Here is a 6,279-nt window from a genome sequence, read left to right as displayed (position 1 = left end):
TATAATTCTTTGCAGACATAAGGCTGCCTACATGGACACCCTAGAAACATATCAAGTTCTATTTTCAGTTCATCAATGTAACTGCTTAAATATTTTTCCCAATTAATGAAAATTAAAATTTTTCCCAATGAAAAACATTTCCCAAATTTTCCCTATTAATGAAAACTTTAAATAAAGTCAAACAATCAAAATATAGAAAGATAGGATGTCTTTACACAGCATGGAATAATTTGAGTATTTTGTAGTTTTCATAGAAGAATTTACATGAATTTCTTATATTTATGAAACACTTTAACTTCATTCTTCACTGCTCCTTTGAGGTTATAACTACCTAGAGAACTAGGTTGGCCAGACTATTCCACTTTACTGTTGAAACCAATGGGCATGGAGAAGACAAGTGATGTATTTAGTTCTTTTGAGGTTTGGGCAGAACTGAAGCAGAAATCATACCCATCTGCTCATCTGCTGGCTGTCACTGGCTGCCTTTAACAAATTATTAACCTTTTATCTTGGAGAATCCCACTCCCACAGCCCCCAGCACAAGACACTTGATGATCAATTTTTGAGCCTGTTTTCTTGCTATAATTTATTTTTCTTTAACGTGTTACTTCCTGTTATATATTGGTATATATTAGCTCAGACAGTCTGAAATGCTTACTTCTGACTAACTGGGGAACTACTGGTTCATTTCATCCAGTATTATTACAGTGTGGAACTATGTTCCAGTTTTGCTTTACACACCATGAAAGTTGACTTAAAAATAAAAAATAAAAAGATTCAAGGATATCTTAGATGGTGTCCAAGATAGAACACAGAAAATCTGAAAATTTAATAAATGCAGTTGGATAATAATAATGAAACCTAAAAGTGTGAGAGAAAGTCAAGATCAGAGAGTATATTTTGGAGGATTTTTCACCATCTTAATTTTTCTTGAAAGCACAAATGAAATCCAGAGTGTCCAGATAATTTCAATACATGAAGTAGAGAACAGGGTTCACATATCTAGGGCTTCAGGAATCAAGATGGAACAAACCTACACACCTTCGACGAGTATTTCCTGTGAGGTCCTATCCTTCAATATTACAAGCCAGACATCAATCTTTCACAGTCTGTCAGTGTTCAAAAATGTACATGAAAAGGAGCTAATGTAATGGACTATTACTTGGGAGATAGTGACATCTTCTGGTGGTTTATAGACTAAATTTATTTATGCCAGACATTTTTTCCCCTAGAAGCCAGCCACTGTTTTATGTTTTTATTTTATTTTATTTTTCGGGATCTTTGTTCCCTGACCACGGATTGAACCTGAACCCTGGCAGTGAAAGCGCGGAGTCCTAAGCGCTGGACTGCCAGGGAATCCCCCAGCCACTGTTTTAAAGTAGGTTTATTAAACTCACACGTGTGGATTCTTAAATTTCTGAAATGTTCAACGAAGCGTGAATTATTACTTAAAAAATAACAATATTCCTCACTTATTTTATTCCTTGTGTTGGTGTCATCCCTGGCTTACTCAGCCAACATTAATTCCACTTTTCCTGGTCATCAAGTCATTTGACCGGACTTTCCTTAATTCAAGCAATTTTCATGTAATCTCAGAATTCAAAAGGACCTTGGGAGTTACCTACCTTAATCCTCTCCCCAGTGTGTCCAGCTTAATTTGGGAAAACGTAATTCCTAAGTAATCATTTGATAGCATCAAACACAATTTTTAAAAGGCTCCCTGCAAGGTTGAGCTCAGGGCCCATGTCCTCTAAAGAAGTCTTCCCCACTCCCCTGGCCTAGGTTGGCTGTCCCTCCTATGTTAAGATTTATCACAGCATATACCACGCTGTCCTGTAATTGTCAGCTTACTCAGCTACCTTTTATAACCACAGTGCAGATTCCTTGATGACATAGCCTACATCTCATTACTATTTGTGTCCCAAGAATCTCATAGCCAATAACCTATTTTTGGCTTGTTTTTTGAAGAATAAACGTATTCAAATAATGCTAGGTGAGGTATCTGCTCTTGATTCAAGTGGATATTATTTTAGAGGCTTATGTCCAGCATAAGCAAGGTGAGGATATCTATTGAGTACTTACAGTATGTCAGGAGCCTTGTCAGGTGCTTCACACACGTTTACTTCATTTAATCCTAATGAGTCTGTGAGACGTGATCCTCATTTTATAGCTGAGAAAACTTATTCTGGTCAGTTGGTCAAAGAGACAAGATTTAAACTCATTCATTCCATATACTTATTTACACTTTACCTTGTTCCAAAATAAGAATTTCTAAGAACATAATACAAAACTTGTTTTTTAAAATGGAAATCAGAGCAAAGGAGAAATAAGAATTTTAAAAATCAGATAAAGCCAGAAGTACTGAACAATGCATACTATTAACGTCCTATATATTTGTTACAGGTGGACTGCAAATTTGCCTGAACCTCCAAGCTGTTAATATGTGATTTGCTCCATTATTCAGACTTTAAAAGATAAGGGCAAACTAGTTGCTTAGAAGCACATTTACTCCTGATCTGAAACCTGAAGTTTCTCTTGTGGGTCCTCAAAGAAACTATTTTATGTTAGAGTGAACCAGCGTCATCCTTGGCATGAATATGTTTCATAATACAGTCCAAAGCTAAGTGCAGTAACAGAAATTGATGTGTGGCCAAAACAACGCAACCCAGGCACAAAGGTCTCCACAGTGGGTTTAATTTCATTCAGAATTTCTAAAGAAATGGATGGATTACTCAATTTTTGGCCTCCTCCATAAAACTTTCTCAAAAATGAGATTTTGAACGTTGGGCAATAGAGAGTTAAATGTTGTTCTTTGACAAGTATCTGGGTACAGATATCATTGCTGATTAGGGGCAGGTCTGTATGATCACTGGAGCTGGGGATAAAGAGGCCATCCCCTTCTGACACTGGAGCAGTCTAAGGAGGATACCACCTCAGTGAGAGGTCTTTCCATCTCTCCACAAAAGTGATTTTAAGAGCACCCACTGTTAGAGACAAGATTTTCCTAAAAACTACTTTGGATCTGTTCCAACTGAACAAATGTGTAAAGCAACCCATCCCACGTCCATAGAGCATAAATGCTATAATTTTAGCCTGAAATTTCAAAAAAAATATGCCCCCCTCCCAAACCCCAACTTTATCTGGCTCCAAAGTCCATGCACTCTATGCTCCTAATGCGCCCGTGGACAAGCCCCATATTTGACTTTTGTTTGATCATTGCATTTAGAAAGACTGGCAGGGACTCGGAAGGGACCTACATGAATGCTGATCCCTACATGCAAACTCTGGACATTACAGTCTCATTCTCATATGAAAGCCAAACACTGGGTTTCCTAGCAACCTAGGCCACCACAAAAAGAACATATATCCAAAATACAGGAAAAAAAAAAAAAAGATGAAAATTGGAACTGCTCAAATAGGTACAGAGTAGCTAAATCATATTTCCACTCAAGGCACATTTCAAAAGAACTTTTAGAAAGGACAGTTTTAATACAGGCTACATATATACAATTCCCTATAGCTTTTGTTAGCAGCACATATATCCATCCTATGGCCCCATTATTTTTTTTTTGGACAACTTTTTATTTTTTACTGAAGTAAAATTTGTTTATAACATATCAGTTTCAGGTGTTAAACTTAATAATTCGATTACTGTATGTATGCACTAAAAAATAATTACAATAATAAGCCTAGTTAATATGGGTCACATTACAATTGACCACCTTCACCCATTTTGCCCAACTACCCCAATCCACTTCCCCTCTGATAACCACCAATCTGTTCTCTGTGAGTTTTGTTTTCTTTTTTCCTTTGTTTTTTAGGTTCCACATAAAAGTGAAATCATACTTGCATTTGTCTTTCTTTGTCTGACTTATTTCATATTGGCCCCATTTTTAAATGGCTTAATAGACTGAGGAGTCTTACCAGTGAAGGTAGGGTTAGGAGACACAACCAGACATTTGAACAGGGAAATTTTAATGAAGTAATTGTCAACTAGTAGAAGTTACTTGTCCTTTTATGCCTTTAAAAGGCATAAAAAAGGACTCTAAGGAGTTCAGAAGTAGCCGTTGCAAAAAAAGAAAAGAAAAAAAGGCAGCTACTACCTCTAGGCTAGGAGAAAGTAAAAAGAAAATTAAGGAACTAAAGACTAGGAGAGGCTCTCTTCCCCACTCCAACCCCTCAAGCTGAGCGCCTTCTTCGGCGAAGGCGTGGTTTCCACAGGTACATTCAGCCACCAGTGGTGAAGACATTTGTCAGAGGGCCAGAGTGGGAGACAGCTGCTTGAGGGAGTGGCCGAAAGCAGCCCACCAGAGCTGCTCCCAAGTGGGAGAGTGTGACTGAGGCACAGCTGGGGTCCTCTGCTGGGGCTGCCGGGCTCCTGCAGTGAATAAAAATGGAGAACCAGAATCCAGAAGTGACTTCTTGCTGCTATTGCTTTGCAGTGCCACTTCAGGACCCTCTACCGACGAAGCCTAACGTTCTGCCAAGCTGGCAAGGGAGACGTGTTTACAGGGTCCAGCTCGAGTATCACAAAGCAGGGCAGAGAAGGATGGATTTGGAGCTGGGAGACAGTAAACTGATAACTGCCAGAGTTCACTCTTTTGGCTTCTTACCTTCCATATATACCTACATATCTAACACAGGAGCTACTGGCCACACGTGGCTATCAAGTACTCAAAATGTGACTAGCCTGAATTGATATGTCCTAAGTGTAAAATATACACTGGATCTCAAGACTAAGCACAAAAAAGAACGTAAAATATATCATTAAATTTTGTTATCAGTTCATGTTGAAAAGATACTTTGGCTCTATTAAGTTAAACAAAATATATTATTACAATTAATTTCATCCATTTTTACTTTTTAATGTGGTTACTAGGAAATTTTAAATTACGTATGTGTTCTGCACTCCAGGTAGTTAAATCCTCTCTGAGTGGCTAGAGCAACTTGGCTGCTTTGGATAGAAGTTTCTAATATCTAACAAGCTCCATTTTGGTGAAATGGCTTTTTCCACTATGCCACCCTCTCCTCAAGGTTATATGCTTTAATTCTACTACATGTCTGGGTCCTGCAAGCACTGCTAACCTGGCTCCCCCAACCATCTCATCCACAATTCAGAGAAGCAGCCCAGAGGCTGATTTTGACCATGAACATTTCCGTTCTATCATCTCCCTCTTCCTCTTCAATGCCATTTTTTCCAATGTAAATATATTTATGGTACCAAATAAGTACTGAACACATAATACTTACTATATTAAACCATTTTGACAAACGCAACTCCAGAATTCATACAATAAAGGATATAATGGTAGAAAGCATGGGATTGCAGATCAGAAAAAAAAAAAAAAAAAAAATCTAGCTTCTATTCCTGGCTCTAACTTTCTTGGGTTAGGGCATGTGAATCTCTGACCCTCTGTTTCTACATCTGCGTGGTGCTGAATTATTTCAGTTTTACTCAAACTATATCATGAAATCTCTTTAGGGATTGTAACCATTTTTTTTTTTTAATTAATAGGATATAATGAAAAAAGAAGTATACTATATGTATCAAAGATTTTCTGAAACTTTTGTTTCAGGTATAAATTTCATATACTGGGTTTGTAATGTAAGATATATTTCTTACTGAGTGTCACAGTTATAGTTTGAAAGCCAGCAACATAAATAATCTCTGAAAATCCTATACAGTTTAAATTCTTACAGATTTGTTTTGTTCTAAAATTATTTCAAGACCAGTAAATAACAAAGCATGAAATCACAACTTAATATGGAAAGTTTCATCAAAGCCGAAATTTATTTGGTGCATACTCTGTGCTTGCTATCAGGTACTTTCACATATACCTTTTCCTTTAATATGTAAAAGCAACCATGTGAGGTATTTTACAGGTTAAAAAACAATAACAAAAACCTATTTCCTTAACTTATTCAGGTGAAAAGAGGGTTATAAGCGTTCCAAAATAAAAACAAAACAAAACAAACAAAACCCAGCCAAGTACATAGTCTATTTCCATTTCTTTTTATGAATCCTCTAAATATATCACACACTTTAGCATTAGGAGAATAAAGAACCAATTCAAATAAAAGGGAATCTTTCTTGTAATTTTTGTCTACAGGTGCTTTTTAACCTACCAACTTTCTACTCTAAGCACAAGGGACTTAAAATGCCATCAATATCTACAATAATTTTAAGGTGATCTATCTAGTACTTTGAAAATTTTGTTCACATAGAAATACAAGCCTAAAAACAGAACTATTTTTTAGAGGCAGTTTCACAACAGAGAA

The sequence above is a fragment of the Eschrichtius robustus genome, chromosome 13, assembly GCF_028021215.1.
Source record: "Eschrichtius robustus isolate mEscRob2 chromosome 13, mEscRob2.pri, whole genome shotgun sequence".
Classification (NCBI taxonomy): Eukaryota; Metazoa; Chordata; class Mammalia; order Artiodactyla; family Eschrichtiidae; genus Eschrichtius; species Eschrichtius robustus.
This window is presented reverse-complemented; position numbering follows the sequence as displayed.